This window comes from Neofelis nebulosa, chromosome 14 (genome assembly GCF_028018385.1).
Source record: "Neofelis nebulosa isolate mNeoNeb1 chromosome 14, mNeoNeb1.pri, whole genome shotgun sequence".
Classification (NCBI taxonomy): Eukaryota; Metazoa; Chordata; class Mammalia; order Carnivora; family Felidae; genus Neofelis; species Neofelis nebulosa.
Genome location: NC_080795.1, coordinates 42,994,687 through 43,017,946, shown reverse-complemented (window position 1 = coordinate 43,017,946; position 23,260 = coordinate 42,994,687). Strand labels below are relative to the sequence as shown.

At 42.7% G+C, this 23,260-nt stretch overlaps 1 long non-coding RNA gene across 1 annotated transcript in view; it reads right to left on the bottom strand.

The window, feature by feature from the left end:
• Positions 1-906: 906 nt before the first annotated feature.
• LOC131494339 (uncharacterized) overlaps positions 907-23,260 on the bottom strand; it is a 62,786-nt gene continuing 40,432 nt past the window's right edge. Inside the window, exons 3-4 of the long non-coding RNA XR_009253330.1 lie at positions 4,468-4,653; positions 907-3,118 (exon numbers count right to left, since the gene is read on the bottom strand). This is a non-coding gene — a long non-coding RNA (uncharacterized LOC131494339). The remainder of the gene's footprint in view (positions 3,119-4,467; positions 4,654-23,260) is intronic.

Genomic DNA, 23,260 nt, shown 5'->3' with positions numbered 1-23,260 from the left:
GAGGGCTGGCAGTGGAGCCAAGAGCAGTTTGTTAGATCCCTGTGAAGGCACCACAGGAAGGAGGCTTTTTATGTTTCCCATCTTTTCATGAGTTCCCAACTCATAGAGGGATAGAGTGGCATCAACCTCCCACTGCAGTGCTCGAGTTGGGCTACACGAGTGGATACAGACATTCCCCTAGGGTGGACAGTCCCTGAGGACTAGCTTACCTGAGTCCCTGAGACACTGGTGGCCACGATCTCATATGGCCCAGAGGGGAGAAAGCCACTTAGCTGCCAGGGGCCCCCTGACCAGTTGCTAACATCTGTCTGGGTTAGGTAAAATAGACCAGCTGGAATTGTGGCTGGGAGGGCGAGAAGTCAGGACATCTTCCCCAATTCCTGCTCATTTTTACAAGTCAAAACTCAATCCATCCTTAAAAGGGTATTCACAAAAGCTACTTCCTCTATGAATTCCTTCCTGACCTTTCTGTCCCAGTGGGTCTCGAAGGGCTGAAATTGGAATCTCCTGAAGAACTTTAATAATTACCAATGCTTGGGTCCATCCTCCAAGACTGATTTAACAGGTTGGGCTCTGAGATCTTTCAAGCCCTTGTGGGAACTGTACCATGGCAGCCAGGACTGGGCATCACTGACTTCACCTGATGTGATTGTTCCTTCTCACGAAAGCACTCGATCTTTTCTGTATTATTCCTTTTGTGTACCTCTTGCATCCTTCCCCAAGGAAGCTTCTTGAGCTCATGTTCACTTATTTGCTCAACAACCATTCACTTCCTCACTTCGCTCATTCACGTATTTGTTCAACAAACATTTAGGGTCTACCATACTCCAGGTGGCAGGCCCTGGAAGATTCAAAGATGAATAAAAGTCTTTTTTTTTTAATGTTTATTTTTGAGAGAGACAGAGACAGAGCGCAAGTGGGGGAGAGGCAGAGAGACAGGAAGATACAGAATCCGAAGCAGCTGTTAGCATAGAGCCCAATGCGGGCTCGAACCCATGAACCATGTCATCATGACCTGAGCTGAAGTCAGACGCTTAACTGACTGAGCCACCCATGAGCCCCGGGTAAAAGTCTTTATATAAATGTATTTACACATTTCTGTGAGTTCAGTTAATGTTTTTCAAATGGAAATGATCTTTTCCTTGCACTTTTCACAAACGTAAACTGAGAAAAAATTGGTATGGACTGCTCAACCCCCGGCCCTGAAAAGTGCTTTTGTGACTGAAGGTGCTATCACAAATTCAATTTTTTAAGCCCTAGATGAAAAAAGACTGCAGTGTCAATTGTTGACAGAGACAAACAGGAAAAGCCAGAAAGATCTGTGAATAGGGAAGCTTCAAAAATCACACAGCATGCAGACTCGTGTCGTTAACATCTGCAGCTTACTAACCTAGAAGTAAAACTCCCCTAAAAATGGATGGCAAAGTTCCCTTTTCTTGCCATAAATTTCTCTCTCTCTTTTTTTCTCAGAACTGGGTACATTCATAGGTACTATATGCATAATGGTTACTCTGAGTCATGGAAATGAAAACAAAAACATTTCTAACTACTAAGTTTTTGGTGCAGTCTAATGTTGGCAGATCGCTTGTGCACACTGGCTAGGAGGCATTACCATGGTGGGGTAAAGCCCGAGAACTGGCTGGTGAAGTTCTGGCATCTCTTGGCCATTTCCTTCCCTATGTCATGAGCACCTCTCACACACAGCAAGGAGCCCAGGTGATCTCTGTCCATCCTGAGTGAACCTTTATGTGGACAAGCTCTCAGAAACATGCGGATAGAATGACAGAGGAAGGGCATTCTGTGAAGGGAGGCTGTGAAGAGAGGCTGCTTTTAAACTAAATTCCACAAGTACCAAAAAGGGCAAGGAAAATTGGCTCGAGTTAGCATAAGAAATGCCACCGCATAGTTGTTGTTGTTGGGTTTTTTTTCCTTCCCTTAACTTACTGCATTTGAAGTCACACCTCACCTATCTGGGGCCTACCCAAGAACCAAGAAAGAAACAAAAAAGGGCTCTAACCATAGCTGGCCATGGCAGAAGTTCTGCCATGAGGACACTCCTGCACTTTGGGTCTGGGAAGACCCAGCTTTCGTCCAATATTTGCTCTTATTCAAACACTTAAAACTTGAGCAACTTTGAGAATCTAGTTATCTAAACCTAAATGGATAGTTACACAGTGGAAGGGATATAGAGGATGCTATATAACGTGCATACTGGCAGCCATGAGAAGCAGGCAGAAGATGCAATAAAGGAAAGGTGCACACAGGGGCATTTCTCCATCTTTTCAGCCCATTCTATTCTCAGTAGATACAGTTTCCGACACCTGGCTCCAGGTAGATATACCTTCCCTCCTTGCCACGGGCTGGGTTGTCTGCAAAGCAGACTCTGAGATAGAGTTTGGCATACAGGATGTTTATTACAGAGTGGCCATGACATCCAATTGTGGAAGGGAAGAGAAGAAAGCCAGAGTGGGCAAAGGGAAAGTCCAGGCTACAATGTGGTCTAACAAGAGCCTTGGCCAACTCCATGGGAAAAATTGAAGCTAGTCCTGAGTTGCCAAACTCCCAAGTTGGTTGTCATCAGCTGGATCAAGATGGGCATGCCTTTATAGTCCTGCGTCAACAGTCACTGAGTATAGGCTGTCTGGGTTCGTTGGGTGAAGAGGCTCTTCTGGAGGTGCTGACAGATGAAGGCTCTCTGCTGATAACACTCCATACAGCTGAGGCAAGTCCTTCATCAAGGGGGACCTGGGTGGCACATCAATGTCCACGGTGTTCCTTGACACCCATCCTGGAGGATTAGGATATCCTGACCTTGTCTCATTTGATTGATGGCTGTGACAGAGACATCTGATCATTTGCCAAATATCCATTCCAGATATTTGGATAAGGGTAGCAAGGTACTCAGCTAGAATATATATTTCCCTCTCTTCCTTGTCAATAAGTGTAGCCATGTGCTTTGGCCAATGAGATATAAACAACAATGTTGTATGGAAGATGTAAGGATTTTGTACAGTTGCTGACTCAGCCTTCAACCTTCTTTTCTCCATTCTGCTGTTTTGCTACCTATAATGTAGGCATGATAGATGAGTTCTGGCAGCAATCTTGGACCACGAGGTAGCTGAAAGAATGGGATATACGCAGATCATAATATTCAATTCGTAAGACATTCCTCCTTGGGATAAAGTCTGGAATTCTCTACACGGCCTTCGAGCCCCTCCCAGTTCTGCCCCTAACTCCCCACCCTTATCTTTCACCACTCCTTCCCTGGCTCCCCCAGACCCAGCCTTACCCAACTACTCTACTGCCTGGAAACCCTCCTCTAACTGGGTCTAGATAATTCCTCCTCACCTTTCAGATGACGCAAAGTCTGTAATTCCTCCTCGAATCATTCACTACCCTCTCTCTCAGTCTGGGTTAGATGCCTTTTTTATCTTTTTATTTTATTTTTTATTTTTTATTTTTTACTTCCTTAAGGGCGTGGAATGCAGAGATGCCCAATAAATATTTGTTGAATGAATGAATAAATCAATGACTAACTCTCACCAATGTAAGAGGGTTGGGATAAACTGGCTACTGTTCTTTTTCTGTTACTTAACTCCAGGGTCCACCATTGGGAGAAATCCTACCCTACTGCCTTGGTATGGGCAGCACCAAGCCCAATGTACTGCATAACTTAGGTACTCAATATGTGATGATGGAGGGCTAGAGGGAGGTAGGAATCGAGATGAGAAGAGCAGTGTGAGCCCAGGTTTGGAGGCAGTGTGTCCCAGGATAGTGAGTGCAACATTTGGCTCAGAAGAAAAATCATTTTATAGGCCATTTACTCCATTTGAGCAGTAAGTCTGGCTTATATCACTGGGCATCTTGATTACAGGCATTTACTGAGTCCCTCCTGCCCCTACACTGTTAAAACAAAATATAAAAGAATCTGCAGCTTCTGCAACCCGCTATTCTGTGAACATCAGTAATCCCCACGGGCTCAGCACCAATGGCCATCAATAGCTATTCACAGAAATTCCTAGGATCCCAAATTGAAGGGAGTTGGTATGTTAGATGGACTTCATTCACCTTCAGAAAGGTGAGATTTGCCTGAATGTTCATGTCAACTTGAAATGATCTCCTGAACAGCTATGCCATCATGAGCAACTTAAATTTTTTTTTAACATTTATTTATTATTGAGAGACAGAGAGAGGGAGAGACAGAATGCGAGCAGGGGAAGGGCAGAGAGAGAGAGGGAGACACAGAATCCAAAGCAGGCTCCAGGCTCTGAACTGTCAGCACAGAGCCTGACGCAGGGCTGGAACCCACAAACCGCAAGATCATGACCTGAGCCGAAGTCGTATGCTCAACTGACTGAGCCACCCAGGAGACCCCATCATGAGCAACTTAAAAGGAGATTCTTATTTTCTTACTGCAGTATCTTATTTTATGGTAATATGGAACTCATGAAGCTGGACTTCACATACCAGTTTTTAGGAGAGGCTTCTTTGTACGGCTGCAGCGATGGCACTTGCTTCTGCCTGTGAGACACTCTTTTCCAGGGAGCCAGGGTATACTCCCAGTGAAAGAGGCAGGGTCAGGGGATGGACACCCTTAGTTCTGAATCCTGGCTCTCTCTCTTCACATGGATTTAGTGCCCTCCACCTCCGCATCTGTAGAATAAGGAAATATGATGGATCTACCCCTACAGTAGTTTTGAGGATTCTGTGAGGCAATGTATGGGAACTTAGAACAGGAACAGGTACATGACAGATGCTTAGTAATGTTCCCCCTCTCATCGTCATCATTCCTATAAAAGAATCATAACTGACCGTGAAGTATGGGGGGCTCAGGTCAAAAGCAGCTGTTCTTAGAGGCACTTCCCTTAAGTTTTTCATTATGTTAGGTCACTCGTGCATAGACACAGTTAATATTAAGTTTAGGTAGGCTGACTAATACATCCCACCAAAGATATCCATGTCCTAATCTTTGGGACTTGTGAAGGTCACCTTAAATGGCAAAAAAGGACTCTGAAGATGTCATTCAGTTAAGGAAGTTGAGATAGGGAGATCATCCTGGATTATCCACGCAGACCATAAATGCAGTCACGTGTATCCTGATAAAAGGAGGAAGGAGATTTGGCACACATGGAAGAGAAACGAATGAGACCCCAGAGTGATGAGGTGACAAGCCAAGGACTGCCATAAGCCACCAGACGTTGGAAGAGATACAGAATAGTTTCTCTTTTGGAACCTTTGGAGACAGGATGGCCCTGATGACACCTTGATTTCAGCCAAGTGAGACTGATTTTGTTTTTGTTTTTGAAGTTTATTTATTTATTTTGAGAGAGAGTGTGTGTGAGCAGGGGAGGGGCAGGGAGAGAGGGAGAGAGAATCCCAAGCAGACTCCGTGCTGTTAGCACGAAGCTGCAAAGCCCCACTTAGATCTCAATCCCATGAACTGTGAAATCACGAACTGAGCTGAAACCAAGAGTCAGATGCTTTAATTCCCTGAGCCACCCAGGCGCCCCTGATTTTGGACTTCTGGTCTCTAGAACTTTGAGAGAATTTGTTTCTATTAAGTCACCAAGTTGTGGTAATTTGTTATAGTGGCCATGGAAACTAATATGCCACTTATCTTAACTATTTGGTTGAATTATTGCAACAGCTGTTTATAATTTTTATTTTTTCTGTTTGTTTTTAAGGTTACTGCCCTCATCTTTTATGTCATTTTGAGGAAAAAAGCATGCGAAATTAATGAACCTAAGATTCAAGTTACAAGTAGCAAATTTTGATGCCTTTTTCTTTAAATTTATTGAACAGTAAAGAGTTGTTTTGCTCAATATTAATCATCTGATGAGTTCTTTGGTGCTTCAGTACAATTCATATTTTAATACTTAATTGGTATTTTGGTCTTTAATAAAGAATCTGAATTTAGAGTATTGCACATCTGAGGGTTAAATAAGAGTTACTTTGTCTTCCTCATAATAAGTTGTTTAAAAAGCCAATTACTTATTACTGTTCTAATAGAGTTAAGTGTTGAAAACAATTGGATTTTACTTTAACATGAAGTTTAGGTTTTTCACAGTAAAATCATATCCTGGAAAGTAGTAAGACACCTGGTTGCTCTTCTAATTTTTCTGGAAAAGGTTTCAGGGACAAGTGAGCAGAATGTTTTAAACTGTGTGCACTCAGGGGAAGAACATGAATTCAGGGTCCCTGGGACTGGCCACTCTCTCTACCTTCTTTGTCCACCAAATAAACCCACTTTTTTGTGATGGTCATTGGATTCCTATAAGAGATTCAGGACTTTTCCCCTTGTAAAAATGCATATGCAGTTGATTTTCTTTATTGATAGTATTTTGTTCTTTAAAATCAGAATACTGAATTAGAAAATACTGAACCCTGACTCCTAGGGGAAATGTCCAGTTAGGTTCCTGCAAGCCTCTGGTCACATTTTTATCAACTGATCAGTACATAACCTTATTTTATATGTGTTCTGTTTAAGGCCACCTCACTGAGTATATGTTGTTGATTTGTTAACAGTGAACTCCACCAACAGCACCTGAGCTCATGCCTGAATGAAGCTTATCTAACACACATATTTTCTCCATCACACATATCACAGCCTTCTTGTGCTGATGAGCACTAGACAGCCCTTCTGTGCTGTACTTGAATCCTTTTAAACAGCAAAATCACCAAAAAGGGCACAAAAATGCCAAAAAAAAAAAATGCCACTAAAAGAACCACACGCACAAAATAGATACTTGTTTCCACTACTGAAATAAGCTGAAACATAATGAAAACAAATAGACACGATTGGCGTGCTTGGCCCCAGCTGAGAAGATGTGTTTCAGTGACTCAACCTTTAGGTCGCCTCTGCACATATCCGTGAATGAACGCAAAAGTGCTGGTGAGGTTACAAATACATGTCAGTGAGTAGGAAAATTTGAAAACACAGAATCCGTAAATAATAAGGATCACATGTACTTCACAGTAAGCTAACAAAGCAGGCTTTACCAGCAATGGACACGTCAACGTGAAGTGACTTTCTTCAAAATTGTAAACTGAGCCTGTGCTCAGAGGAAGATGTGGTTCTCTTTGTTAAGGAGCTTGAGTCTGGTTAGGGAGTGGGGCATGGGAACAGACGTCTGCATCTCTAGTACCGTTACAGAGCTGGTTCAAGCACCTTGGAGCACATCTAGAGGAGCCATATTGAATCCTCCCCAACTGGGTGAAGCAAGTATGTGATAGAGAATGACGGAGCTCCTTCCTGACAGCAGGTCTTTATGAAGGCAGAGGAAGAATCCAGAGGTGCTAGGATCCCTGCAGACAGAAGTGGTGTTAAGGGAAGAGAAAGAAAAAAGGGAATAAAGCCGTGTTTGCTTTCTTCACAATTTTGTTTGTAGTCTGCACTCTTTTGTACTATTAACAGTTGTGGAAAGACTTTAGACATATATAATCTGATGAACTGTCCTTGATATATCGAGTCACAGGAGAAAATTAAACATAAAGAGGATTCAGTTAGGCAAGGGCAAAATGCTTTGTGGAATGGTGGAATGATCTAAGGTCCTTAATATAAGGACCTAGATCCTTATATATAAGGACCTAGACAGGATCTAGAGCTAAAAGGTGCATGTGATCTTATAAAGACTTTTTTTTGCATTTTCCAGAAAGGATTGAGAAATTTGTCCCAGGTCTAAAAGTGGCAAGCCTAGAACTAGGGTTTCCTAATGTCAGTTTTCACTCTGCATCATTTTAAAAAATAAACTATTTTTGAACACAGTTGAAGGTTCATAGCAAAACTGAGCCAAAAGTATAGAATTTCACATACACTCTGCCCCCAATCCTCCCTCATTTTCAACATCCCCCACCAGAGTGGTACATTTGTTAAGACCCATCAACACATCACAATCACCCAAAGCCCTTGGTTTATATTCAGGTTTGCTTTTGGTGATGTATATTCTAAGGGTTCTGACAAATGTATAATGATGTGACCCACCATTATAGTATCGTTTCACTGCCTTAAAGAACCTCTGTGTTCCCCCTATTCATCCCCAACTTACCCCTAACCCCTGACAACCACTGATCTTTTATTATCTCTACTTTTGCCTTCTACAGAATGTCATATAGTTGGAATCATACCACACATAGCCTTTCCAGATTGGCTTCTTTCGTAGTGATACACATTTAAGTTTCCTCAAGGTCTGTTCATGGATTTAAAGTTTATTTATTTTTAGTGCTGATTAATGTTCCTTTGTCTGGATGCGGCAGTGTACTTATCCACTTACCTACTGAAGGACATCTTGGTGCGTCCAAGTTTGGACAATTAGGAATAAATTGCTGCCACAAACCACAGTGCAGGTTTTGGTGTTGGCATAAAGTTTTCAACTCCTTTGGGTGAATACTAAGGAACATGCTTGCTGGCTTATATGGTAAGGGTATGCTTAGTTTTGTAAGAAACAGCCACACTAGCTTTCATGGTGACTGTACTATTTTGCATTCCTACCAGCAATGAATGAGAATTCTGTCACTCCACATCCTCACCAGCCTTTGGTGGTGTCAGCGTTCTGGATTTTGGCTATCCTAACAGGTTTGTCGTGGTATCTCACTGTTTTAATTTGCATTTCCCTGATGACATATGATGCAGAGTATCTTTTCATGTGCCCATTTGCCATCTGTATATGTTCTCTGGTAAGATGTCTGTTAAGGTCTTTGACATATTTTTAACTAGGCTGTTTGTTTTCTTATTGTTCACTTAAAATTTTTTTTAATGTTTGTTTATTTATTTTGAGAGAGTGCAAGCAGGGGAGGGGCAGAGAGAAGGAGAGAGAGGATCCCAAGTAGGTTCGAAGCTCAGCACAGAGTCCAGCGTGGGGCCTGATCTCATGAACCACGAGATCATGACCTGAGCCAAAATCAAGAGTCAGATGCTTAGCCAACTGAGCCACGCAGGTGCCCCTTCTTGTTGGCTTTTAAGAGTTCTTCATATATTCTGAGTACAGATCCTTTATCAGATATCCCTTTTGCAGGTATTTCCTCCCAATATGTGGTGTGCCTTCTCATTCTCTTGACACTACATCATATTTTGGCATCGTGTAGATATTCAATGAATATTAGTTAAATGAAATTAGTTAGTGGCACTTTATCCCTGAAATTAAAATATAAGCCTGTAATCTGTTCTGGGTGCTGGTTACATGTGGGTGTTCATTTTGTTCATTCATCAAGATGTATACATTTTTCTCTATATGGGTTATAAGCTTCAAAAAAAAAGCAGAAAAGTAGAAGTCCATTGGAAAACACAATCTGAAAGACAAAGTTCCAGTTTATATGAAATGCCTATCCTTCTGAAGGAGAGCAAATTAGAATCTTAAAGCGACCTTAGAAATAATCTTGTCCAGTTTTCATGTTTGACAGATGACAAAACTTAAAGATAAAGGGACAGTCTGACCTATCACTTCAACTTGGGCCTTTCAACAGGAGCAGTGTCTAAACAGTAGACCAACAGACCTAGAATCTGATAGACCTGCACTTTGAGCCTCAATTTTCTCATCAGTATAATGATGATGATAAGAATACACTGATCTCACAGGGTGGTTATAAGGTTTAAATAATCATGTGTGGGAAGCACCAAGCTTATGCTGGTGCAGAGTATGTATGATGTGCTCAGCAAATGGCTGTTTTTGATGTCTTTCCTCAAGCACAGCACTTTACACATAGGGTTTGTCTAATAAATACTTGCTGAATTCTATTCTATATTTTCATTTGGGAAGAGGGAGGGGAAAGGTGGTAGTGATTTTAGCATGCATACCCAAGTTCAAATAGGATGGCACATGTTCAAAAATTTAAAGTTCTACTTGGAATCTAAAATAACAGCAAGCTGCAAAACTGTACATTTATAAAGAAATGGGTGGGGGTGCCTGGGTGGCTCAGTTGGTTAAGCATCTGACTCTTGATTTCTGCTCAGGTCATGATCTCATGGTTCATGAGATAGAATCCCGTGTTGGGCCCTGTGCTGAGCATGGAACCTGCTTGGGATTTTCTCTGTCCTCTCTCCCTGCCCCTCCCCTGCTCATGCATGTGTACTCTCTCTCTTTCTCAAAATAAATAGGAAGGAAGGAAGGAAGGAAGGAGAAAGAAAGAAAGAAAGAAAAAAAAAAAAAAAAAAAAAAAGAAAGAAAGAAAGAAAGAAAGAAAGAAAGAAAGAAAGAAAGAAAGAAAGAAAGAAAGAAAGAAAGAAAGAAAGAAAGAAAGAAAGATAGATGGATGGCAGTATTTCCAGGATCTTAAAATGTTGATATTTACACAGTGAATGTTCAGCATTTGCTTTTCATGCCAAGACCCCACCAGCCGCTTTCATGCTCTTTCCCCGCCCCAACTCCCTCTCATTCCAGCCCCAGACTCCAAAGCCACTTCTCTGGGTAAGATCCTGGTGTGGGTGTTGGGGAGGCGTAAGCTTCACAGGGAAAACTCGGCCAGTGGCTTATCTCTTACGTCTATTGTTCCTGAGAGAGTTTGCATTTTTGTATTTTAAACTAAATAACTACTAGTGTAAATTTGTTAAATATAAACATTTAAAATACGCTATGTTTTTAAAAACCCTGTTTTGGCATTTCCTCATTTCCACCAGAAGCTTGAAAGACAGAAAGTGACTTACAGCCTCCCTTAGCCTCCAAAAGACCCTGTCACAACACCAACAGTAGCAAGATAGTAATAAGGAAGCAACAACTAGCACTCACTGAGCAGGAGAGCAGAGGGGTGGTGAAGAATGTGGGTTCTGGGACCCATTACCTACATTCAATACCAGCCTCATTCTGGCTAGTGACCTCTGAGAAGTTCCTGCAATTCTCACTCACATTGAACACGAGGATATTAGTAACAGACTCTTCTTAATAAGGCAGTCGTGAGGCTCATATGTGTTAAAATACAATGCACTTAGGACAGAGCCTGACGTCTAATAAGCACATAATAAGCAGTCATATGTATATAGATAATATTTTTTAACTTAAATGTGGTTTCCCTGGACTCTTGTAACAACTCAATGAGATAGGTTGCTTTATCATTCTAATTTTATAGATAATGGAGCTGAGGCCTAGAAAGATTAAGTCACTTGCCTGCGGTTACACTGCTAGTAAGTGGCCCAGAAAGGCCTCCTTGACAGTCAAGTCCACATCTATTACCACTCTGCCTTGCTGCATTATTTATAATAGTGGAAAATTGAGGAACAACCTAAAAGCCTAATAAAAGTGAACGGTTAAATAAACTATGGTGCATCTGCATGATGAAATGCAGCCAATAAATATGACATTTGTAAACTGGGCACAGTGACGGCAAAGCCCTGCTCCCTGGCACAGCAATAGGCCAGTCTTGGGCATGTGGGGACATCTCTGATCACCACGGGGTGTCCTGTCCTGGGAGGCCGTCCCCACTCTGCCCCTCGTCTTGCTGAGAATGGAGGCCCTGATGGCAAATGCCTGCTTTCCTTCCATGATGTTTGTAGACAATCTCCATTCTCTCTGAAATCTTCCCCAGCCTTCCTCTGCCTTCAGGAAACGTCCCGAATGACCTCAGCCCAGGGGTAACTCTCCTTCCGCTGTTCTGGTTTAGCAGTTATTGGATGCATTTGCAATTTACTCTGGCGTGAGTGTCTTTACAGTGCTTGGAGGACAGGATTGAGTCCTACATTCTTGGCCCACTCCCAGGGCCTGATACAGTGCATTCAATAAATATATATAATAATAATAATAATAGCTCACATTCATTAACAGCTTGCTATATACTCAGCCCTGGGTAAGCATTTTATGGGTTTTCAGGAAGCCAAGACAAATAGGAAAAAAAAGGAAAAGAGCCACATTTCTCCTCATCCTTCTCTTACCCCTGCCTGAGAGGCCAGCAGAACAAATAAGGGACAACATATTAAAGCCAGTTTCATGCTACATGTGAAGCTTATGAGGGGAGATAAGACCTTGCTATGTCACTTAAATTCCCTAAGTCATATTTTAACCTCACTCGTATTAGTTAGCACCCCTGTCATGGGATTGTTGGTAGGATTAGAGATAATACAGATGTTTACTGTTTAGTACATATTAATCGCTTAACAAACATTAACAGTATTTCTGGGGAAATGGGCCAAGGGCCCTGATCAGAGCTGCAGGGCAGAGATATTAAGAGTGTGGGACACTGCCATCTCTACAATCCTTGTTTCTGTAAGAGAGTATAGGACAGACTCTAACCAGCCTCCCCCAAATGCAGGGTTGGTGGAACAAGAGGGAACAGGTTACCTAGCAATGGCCAAGAGCTGCCATGAATCCACTCCTATTCAGTCATCCTGAGAAGATTCCAAAACACTTGATGACTGAGGTCATGGGCCTTTTGAACCTCCTCCTTCTGACACAGGTGGCAACTGTTCCAAACCTGGGATGATGAGGTGGGGGTGGTTGATTCCCTGGGCCCTCAACCTTTCTCTGCCTAGGAGAAAGGTGAGTAGTGTGGCCTAAAAGCACCTGGCTATTCAGGAGTTTTACTGGGGCCAAGTTGAGACAGGCCAAGTGGGGAAAGGATGAGGAATGGGAAACCTCGCAGTTGGATAGATGGACCACTGACGTCGGACTCAGTTCTCTGCCAGTACTTAATATTTAACTCACAGTACTCATTTCATCCTCCTGGCAATGAGCATGAAACAGATACTATGATTTCTAGTAATGTGCTTAGGGGAGAAGGAAGAAACCGAGGCACTCAACGGCTTGGAAACTTGACTGAAGTCGCCAAGTTGGTAAGTGGCGTAGCCAGGATCTGAATCCAGGCAGTGTGGTGCCAGAGCCCATGCTCAGCATGTGCATGTGGTGCGCACATGTATGTGTGTATGTGTGTGTGCGCATGTGTGTGCTGGTTGGTTGGTTGGGGCATCAGATTATGAGCCTGTCGCAGGAGCACCTCACTCTGCGAGTGGCAGGGGCAGGTGACTTTCCAGCCCAGGGCCTGACCCCTGTGTCCCACAGTCTTCTCTGCCTCCTGCAGAGCAGCCGTTCCTTCCCCCACCCATTCACGCTCCTCTTCTCTTCCACTTTGACCATCACACTCCTTCCTACATCCTCACCTTTGCATTAGGGCTGCCCTGAGACAGAACCATGAGAAGAAAGCTCACATTAACACAAAGTTTATGTTAACACAAAGTTTTGGTGACTTTCACTGAGATACTATTTTTTTATAGGTCACAGTACCTTCAGGGCAGAAGGCAGGCCGAGGAGATGTATCACACACCACACTATGGGTTGGCAGCCCACCCCTGACAGAGGGCTCCTGCAGTCTTAGAACCGAAAGATAAACCAGCCAAGCTAAGAGCATCTTTTCCAAACCTTGGGCTTGCTTAATTATAAAGTGTTTTGCCAAAATGAAGTAGATCTGATCTGCTCCAGGTATTAAAGTCAGGATGGTGAGGAAACCAGAGAGCAGTGTGTGAGATTTATGTATAAGCGATGTTGGCTTGGTCTGGGGTTCAAGCTGACAGAAGCTCAAGAAATTCCCTGCTAGGAGCACTCTCTGGGGCTAGTTTGGAGGCTCCATACTTGCCCTACCAGCATCATGGGCCCAGGTTGTTTTTGTCTGGTGTCTGTGATCTCTACGCTCTTCCTTAGAAGGAGCATAGGGCCAATGGAACGGGAGATTTCAGAAGCAGACCTTGTGTTGACATCTTATTATACAGCTTATCATCAAGAGACAAATAAAATGCCCTGCTGATTTATGATGACATTTCCCCCTTGGCAGCTGCTGAAAGACAGGTGGGTACTGTGGTGCAGAGGGGAAATAGAAGGCCATGCAGCTTTTGCCTGTGGGCCTTCAGGGGTGCAGCAGATAAATTGCTTTTATTTGCATACCTGATGTGAAGACCTAAAGCCCTGTGTTCCTTCTGGCCAGAATAGTGAAGGTTAATCCACAACAAATGCCCACCTTTTTTTTTTTTTAATTTTTTTTTTTTCAACGTTTTTTTATTTATTTTTGGGACAGAGAGAGACAGAGCATGAACGGGGGAGGGGCAGAGAGAGAGGGAGACACAGAATCGGAAACAGGCTCCAGGCTCCGAGCCATCGGCCCAGAGCCCGACGCGGGGCTCGAACTCACGGGCCGCGAGATCGTGACCTGGCTGAAGTCGGACGCTTAACCGACTGCGCCACCCAGGCGCCCCCATTGAGCCAAGTGCAGATCTATTTGCCCCGTCTTCTCTTTTCAACCCCTTCTCTTGCCAGCTCCCTGCAAGAGTGTATAGTTTCCTGTTCCTGGAGCCCAGGGCTAAAAGCAAAACATCCTCTTTCAAACTTTTTGGACTGAGTACTCGTTAGGGTCCACTGAGAGTATGTCCAGGGAGATAGGGGACCTGGAGGCACAGCAAAGAGTCTCAGAATTCACCTGGCACCTCTAAGCCCAGCAAGGGGAGAGGAAACCCAATTTAACACAAGCAGGGAACAGGCCTAGAAGCCACATAAAATTCTGTGTGGCTGTTCTTGTTATTTTAAGCCGGATCAACCATTCAAAATATATTACATTTTAAAAATTATGAAATAGTTCAGATATGCAAGAAGATAGGTTGTTATGATGCATAGCAGCTTACCAACTTTCCCTTTTAAGTAACTAGATATTCCCAAATGGCTGAAGCTCCCTGTGTACCATACTCAGATTATACTCACTTCCTTCTACTGAATTGGTTTTGGTGTTTACTATTCCTGTCAATGTCTTTATATTTTTGTTACAGCTGTAAGAATCCCTATATAACAAATTTTGCACTCTCATTTGCATAAAAACATTTAAATAGGATTATGTAGTATACATCCTTCTGAGACTTGCTTTTATTATTAAACTTAAAGAAGGTATATCATGCTAATATATGAAATTCTGGTTAATTTATCTATTTCATTGCTATAGTGTATTTCATTGTATAACCATACTGCCTATTTATTTGTGTTTCTGTTGACGGATATTCAGGTTATTATGTTTTTGTTTGTTTGCCCTTCTAGTGATTGCTAGATGACTGTGCTGGGCGGAGGTACAAGAGTTTCTCTGGGATGGCTACCAAGGAATAGAATTCCTGAGTTACAGGGTTTGGCCATCTTGAGTTTCATACTGCCAGAGAGACCTCAAAAGTGGTTGATACCAATGGGTACTCCTGACAGTGATGAAAGTTGCATTTTTCATATTCAGGCCAACATACAATATCGTCAGGTGTTTTAATTTTTTGCTGATATGGTGGATGTGAACTGGTATCTTATTGAAGCATGAATTCATAGTTCCTTGATGACTAGTAAACATGACATCATTTTACATACTTATTGACCATTTGGATTTTCTCTTGTGTGAATTGCCTGTTCATTGACCTTGCCCATTCTTTAATTTCCTCATTTGTCTCTTTGTACTTATTTGTCTTTCGTACTAGCTCCTTACGTATCGTGGACATTTTTGAAAATATTTTCTTCCAGTTCCTAACTTGCCTTTTAATGTTTAAATAGTGTTTGAGAATTTTGTAAAGCCATGGTAAAATACACAGAACATAAAATTTATCATTTTTACCACTTTTAGGAGTACAATTCTGTGGCATCAAGTACATTCACATTGTTGTGCAACCATCACCACCATCTGCCTCCAGAGCTTTTTAATCTTTCCCAGCTGAATCTCTGTACCCATTAATAATGCTTGAGATTTTGATGCACTCAAATTTATCAGTCTTTTATGTGTTGAACTTTGTATATATTTTTTAATCCTTCATAAAAATATTCTCCTAAATTTCCTTCTGTGGATTTGCTCTTCACTTTTATGTCTTGATCCATCTGAAATTAATTTTAGAGAACTGAGTGAAGTGGCAATCTATTTCCAGTTTTTTTTCCACACAGATAACCAACTGTTCCAGCATAGTCTTATCAGTTAGACCGTCTTTTTTCTCTCTGATCTTCAATTTTAAGACCACCAAATATTATTTCTGTATATTTGGATCTACTTCTGAGCTCTTTATTCTTTTGTATTGGTCTGTTTTTCTCTCCTGGTGCCAAACTACATTGTCCTATTTGCCACAGATAATTAAAAGTACCTTATTTCCTCTGTACTTCTACACATGATTCTCTTTCAGAATTGTCTTGGTTATTCTTAGCTTACTGATTTTTCATCAATCCTAGAACCAGCTTGTCAAAGCCCATGAAAAGCTCTCTCAGAAATTTGATTGGAGTTTTATCGAGTTTATAGGTTAATTTGAAGAAAATCAAGTATTCTTATCCATGAATATGGTCTATTTCTCTGATTATTTAGGTCTTCTTTAATGTTCTTGGATAAAGCTCTATCATTTTCTCCACAAAAAATGTTATAGAGCTCTTGTTATGTTTATTCATAGATACCTTATACCTTACATTTCACTTTGCTGTCACAAATAATATCTTTTTAAAGTCACATTTCAAAGGAATGCTGTTTTATTTTTTTTGCATGATGGACTTACATCCTGCAATCGAGCTGAATTCTTTACTAGCTCTAATAATTTTTATAACAAAGAAACAGGCCCTAAGATATTAATTAACCTGTCCCAAATCAGCACACACCTAATAAGCATCTACCTTTCTGTGTGGGAGTAGAGATGACGTCAAGATAAGAATTTGCATGGTATTCAGTTCAAGTTTCATATTCTACCTCTATGAGTCATTTGTTTGTAATATCTGAAGGATTTATTGGAAGACTCCTCTGGCCTCATCTAAGTGCTGTAATGTCTGGGGAGAAGGGTGAGAGCACATGCAAAGAAGCATAGAATCATCTAATCCCAGAGAAGGAGGGGGCCTTGAAATACATCTAGTCCTTCCCTCCACCCTATGTGTCACAAAAATCTGCTCTGAAAGTGTCCCCTATGAAGCCATTTATTCATTCAACACATTCTTTGAGCACCTACTAAATGGCAGGTCCCATGCTTGATGTTGGGAAACAGCAGTGAGCAAAACCTTCAAGACACTTACAGTTTACAGAGTCAGACTGTAGTGAATAATCACATAAATATATAACTGTGAATGGTACAGTGCCATGAAGGGATATAAATGAGACTCTGACAGTATATAGGGTGGGGTTGGGCAACCTGACTTCCTGAGTGGGTGGTAGAACATTCTAGGCCCTGAGGTGAAAAAAGAGCTTGGATGTGTGTGAAAGTCTGGTGTGGTCAGAGCCCCACAGGGGCTGCACAGGGCCCAGCCTGTGCATGGTGCTATGTGCTCTGTTAAAGATTTTAATGGAAGTCACTAAAGGGTTTTAAGCCAGGGAGTGACATGATCAGATCTGCATTTGGGGAAGGTCACAACTCTACAGAATGGACAATAAACCAGACAGGGCATAGATGAATCTGGGAAGACTAGTTAAGAGGCTATTGCAGCTCCCAGTGAGTAATAACAAGCCTGGCCTAGGTGATGGTGGCGGTAAAATCAAGCTGGAAACCCAGTCGTGTTAATTCTGTTTGAGATGCACATGCCTATGAGATAAGAACTACTACTGTCACCCTTGGTGAAGCTGAGGCTTGGACAGGTTAAGAAACTCATTGGGTGGGGCACCTGGGTGGCTCAGTCGGTTGAGCATCCTACTTCAGCTCATGTGATGATCCCACAGTTCGTGAGGTCAAGCCCCGCATCAGGCTCTGTGCTGACAGCTCAGAGCCTGGAGCCTGCTTTGGATTCTGTGTCTCCCTCTCTCTCTGCCCTTCCCCTGCTCATGCTCATGCTCTGTCTCTCTCTGTCTCTCTCTCTTTCTCAAAAAATAAACCTTTTTAAAAAAAAAAAAAGAAATAAAAAGAAAAGAAACTCACTGGGATTCCAAGCTGGCTGGTATAAATCTCAACTACCATGTCATAGTGCTATGTGTGAGGTTGGGAGAAGAGGAGTGAAAGGTGACCCAGTGAGCCCCCCAGACAGAATATGAAAGCTTCTAATAAGAGGAACAGGCTGAAAGGAAGTGGGATGTGAGCTGTGAGCCCTGGACCAGCAGGCTGGCACGTCTGCCTTCCATCTCAAATCTTCTGCTCACCTGCTCTGTTTGGAAGACATCCTTCATTTCCTCTAAGACTCTGGGATGGTTACATACATGACTTTGGGAAAGTCATTGGATTTCTCAGAATCTCTGTTTTCTCTTCAGTAAAACCAGAATAATACCTCTCAAGTGAGATGATACCTATCGAAGTGTGCTGCAAACTTTAAAGAGATTTACAGACACCAGCGATCACTAGGATTACCTTGTCATGAAGCGATCCACTCATTTGGGGCAATTCTCCATGTCAGAATGTTTCTTCATGTTGATCTGGTATTGGCTTTCCTGTATCTCCCTTCCACTCTGATCTCAGCTGTTGGACACTAAACCTCATCATGTTGTCCATCTTGCCTCTGAGAGAGCTTCAAGCATCGGGGGCAGCTGCCCAGCCCCCACAGGGACCTCTCTTCATGCTGAACACCAGCAGCTCTTTCAAGCACACCTTGGCTGGTATTCAGCCTCTTTGGAGGTTCTCTGGATTAACAGTAGCTGGGTTAAAATGTGGCCCACAGAACCAAACACAAGATTTCAGGTGTTGTCTGAAAAGCTCTAAATACAGTAGACCTGGTTCATCCTCAATCTCAATTCCCCGGTCCTTCCCTGCAGTGTGCAAAAGTCCCGGCTACACTCTGCTGGGCTGGTGGAGGGATCCAGATGTGCATTTGAGGAACCGATTCATTTTAACATGACCTCTTCCTGCCTTCCTAAAAGAATACATGCTACCTACTCTTACAGGACTTAAAGAAAGAAAAAAAAAATGTATGAAAATACAGGGCTTGGGGCACCTGAGTAGCTCAGTCAGTTAAGGATCTGACTCTCGGTTTCGGCTAAGGTCATGATTTTGCGGTTGGTGAGTTTGAGCCCCACATCAGGCTCTGTGCTTGCAATATGGAGCCTGCTTGGGATTCTCTCTCTCTCTCTCTCTCTCTCTCTCTCTCTCTCTCTCTCCCTCCCTCCCTCCCTCTTGCTCTCTCTGCCCCTCCTGCTCTCCTCTCTCTCTCTTTCAAAATAAACTTTCAAAAAATAAAAATAAATAAAAATACAGAGCTTTTTGGATGACCCAAAGAAGTCATAATGAAAGTATAAAAGTAGACCTTTCCCTCACTGCCAAAGTCATATGGCTTAACTTCATTTTTAAAAATTTCTTGTAATTTGAGAAAGAAGACTTTACTTGAAATTTGACATGTTTGAATAAAAAGGTAAATTTGGGGCAGGGTGTAGGAAGGAAGGATGATGGGAACATTTTCTGCTGACTTTTATGGATCATGGGGAAAAGTTAATAAAAAAGTTGTGATGCTGTTTGGGACGCCTGGGTGGCTCAGTGAGCTGAGCATCCGACTTTGGCTCAGGTCATGATCTCACAGTTCACGGGTTTGAGCCCCACATCGGGCTCCACCCTGACAATGCAGAGCCTACTTGGGATTCTCTCTCTCCCTCTCTCTCTCTGCCCTTCCTCCTCCTCTCAAAATAAGTAAACATTAAAAAAAAAAAAGGTGTGATGCTGTTTTCCAATATCAAAAAAATGATATACTTTGCAACTTCAAACTTAATGCCAAGAGTCTTTGATAAAATGAACATGTTGTCTAAGTAAGTCGAAAAATAAAAAGTGAGAGAATCCATTTCCACTTGTCTCCATCAGAGAATTCCTTCTTTTCAACCTGAATTTGAGAAGAGAACATTTATTACGCCCAAGGTGGGAGTACTTCAGGTGGGTTTTATTTTTTATTTTATCACTGATGCTTGCCACAAATCTACTAACTAGAAACCAAGATATTTGATTAAATTTTAGCCCAGTGGAGTGCTTAGGTAGTTATAGATGAGGTATACATAAAACCAACTGTAGTAGCCAGATACTTTTCTATAACATAAAACCCAGATCCAAGTAATGAAAAATTCCCTTTTGCTTCATTTCCCAACATGCTGTCTTCACATTAGTAGATTTTGTGCGTGCTTTCCCTTTTCCACTGGTAGCATTATGACATTTTCTTTTCCATGCATTCAAGATTTAATAACTTCAAGTACAGTCAACATAGCGTTTCTGAGAGCTCAGGCTTCATTTCAGATGCTTCTGGCCAACTGAATAGACTTCTTGGAAGAGATGCCAGACATGTGTGATGCTAATTTGGCTGCAATAAAACAAGATGCCCAGAAAAATAATTTTTGCTTAAACCAGTCCTTCTGGCCTTAGCAATTCCAGTTCCATAGCCACTGCCTTTGAAAATGGGCTGGGGCAGGTTGTGGGCCTCAGCCCTTCAAGGTGTCTTCCTTGGATATTCCCAGAAAGGGATTCAACAGGGAGAGAAAGGTGAAGCTGGATTTCAGATGACCCCAAAGCCAGGGAACCCCATTTCCTACAATGGCATGTTATCACTGATAAGTTGGATATTGTGGACTCAGGCTGCATTTTTCTCACAAAGTATAAGGGGTAAATACGTAACTTTTAAATTAATTAGGGGTGCCTGGGGGACTCAGTCAATTAAGCCTTCAACTTCGGCTCAGGTCACGATCTCACAGTTCCTGAGTTCGAGCCCCGTGTCAGACTCTGTGCTGACAGTGCGGAGCCTGGAGCCTGCTTCCAGTTCTGTGTCTCCCTCTCTCACTGCCCCTCCCTTGCCCTCTCTCTCTCTCTCTCTCAAAATTAATAAACATTTAAAAAAATTTTAAATTAATTAATCAATTAACTATTTACTGAGAATATATCATGGTCATCCTTTCAAAGCCCAGGACCTACAATGCATCTCAACTAGAACTGGAAAGGTTTTTAGAAGCTGCTGTTTCCATGTCCACACGGCTAAGTCAGCCAAGGCTCCCCAGGGGCGCAAGTGATATTTAAAGAAAGCTTCCATGTTCCCCTTAAGCTTCTGCTTTTCTAAACTAAACATCCAAAGGTAGCCAATAGGACAGTGGTTTTCAGACCCTTCGCTAGTTAGGAATGTCAGTCCTAAAGTGTGGGGCTTGGAATTTGTCATAAAGCTTGAAATGCCTTGTACTGGTGCAGGGAGTGCCTGGCTCTTAGCTCCCTTTCTCCTGAGACTCTGTTCGGAGGCAGAGGAGAAACATATTTGCTTTGGGAAGTCACATCTGACTGTGAGGTCACTTTTGGTTGGGCAATCCACACATAAGGGCACGTTAAAAGCAAAATGAGATGGCCCCACCACCCTTGACCTTTACTGGTAGCAGGGAGAATTCATAATGGGAAGACAGAAAGGGAGGAATGGAATACACATGGAGGGGAAGTCAGCTCAGTGCTGGTTGTGGTGCTAAATGTTTCACAAACCTCACCTCTTTTTACTCTCACAGGGGACCTAGGAAGCAAGTATCGTTTAAGCATTTGTTTGGAGTTTGGCTACCAATAACAGACAAACTGATCAAGAAAACCTGAAAAGATAGGGACCTTGTTGCCTTGTGGCTTATTTTTCAGGTCTGGGGTGGGCAGCCTCATGTGTCACCTCACGTGTCACCTCATGAACCCAGGATGGCTTGCTGTCCCTTTTGGGCATCATGTCCACATCGTAGAGGGAAGAGGAGAAGAGTCAAAGGGAGAAGTTCATGCCGGCCCAGGCCCTTTTAAGAAACAACCTTCCTACCGGCTATACTCAGTGATCTCTACTTACGGCTCATGGGCCAGAGCTTATCAAATGGGAGAGCGAGAAGATGAAAAATCTCATCGGGGCACATTTCAGCTCCAAACAAAATCAGGGTTTCATTGGTAAAGAAAAATGGGAAACGACTCAGGGATAAGCGACAGTCCACCACTCTGTGCTGCAAATGAGAAACTGGGCCCAGAGGCGTAAAGTAACTGTGTCCTGCCCACATGCTAAGGTGGTTAGAAGGTGGCTGAGTCAAGATTTGAAGCCAGGCTCTTCCAGGTCCAGGTCTTGCTCTTTCTTCTGTGCCGCATGGCCCCAGAACATGGCACAAGCGGATTTCCCTTCCTAACACTGTCAGGAAGCAGGTACTTTCTCACTCCAAGCCATTTTACAGATGGGGAAAGGGAGGCAGAGAGGCTAAGAGACTTCAGTAACAGGATTTGGACCCAAGCAGTTGCTATAAGGAAGAAACGCAGCAGTAGCAACATTAGTCTGGACATTTAATGTCTCTGGTACAAAGAGAGAGGGAATGTGAAAAGGTAGGGCTGTAGAGAACTCAGGAGGGAAGAAATGTGAATTGCCATGAACAGGAAGGAGAACGCAGGCATGAAGAAGACTGATAGCAACTCTCCCTGGGCCAGGAGCGGCTTCCAGCCGCATACCTACCACGTGGGGTGGGGAGGGGGACATCCTGCCACTCAACCTGAGTGATACGAGGATATCGATGGACACATTAAAAATATACGTAGTCAATTACTGAAACCCTGTGAATGGTTTCAAAGTTCCTCAGATCATGTTCTCATTCGGAAGAAACTCATTTTGGCTTTAACATCTTCAATGTCGAGACTATGCAGATTTCGTTTATATCAGAAATACCCAAAGTTGAGTGGAGCCCACTAATCAATTTGTCTTCCAAAGTGGTGCCTGGGCACAGACAGACGACCCTAAGAACAACAGGCTTTTATTCAGTGGCAGCTTAAGAGGGAGCAGCACTGTGATAAATGCTTCACATCTGTCATCTCATTTAATCCTGATCCATCTCTTGGGAGAGATTTCCTATTCTCCTTACTTTTCAGGTGAGAACCGTGAGTCTCAGTGAAGTGAAGTGACTTGTCCCCAGACACAGGCCTAGGTAAGGGGCCGAGCTAGTGCTGTAATCTGGGTCCATCTGAACCCACCACCACCGCCCTGCCTGGGTGTGGGCTGGAGACAGCAGGATGGAGACTCGGTCAGACTTGCAGGTAGGGAACCCCCTAAATGTGCTCGTGCAGCTGAATTGTGGAAGCTAAGTGAGAGACAGTACACTCATCTCTTCTCATTTATATTTGAATTCAGCCCACTGTGTTGGCCTGTGGAGGTATTTTTAGACTAGCCAACCAGTACAACTCTGCAGATTAAGCTACTATAATTCTAGTGGACTTCCCTCCGCCTGGCAGACAGGGCATATCTTTATGTAAACTTAAAAGCTAATAAACATTAAAAACATTTTTTTTCATTTGGCAGTAAAGTTGCTTTCTTCCAGTTGTTCACAAATGAAACGTGCAGTGCTGGTTTCTGAAAACCAGGAAGCCTGGAGAGAAATTTATGACTTCAAAACAAAATTTAGAGGTTGAAGGATTTAGCAGTTTGCAGGGGACACAGAGCTACGCCTGTGAGGAAAGCTG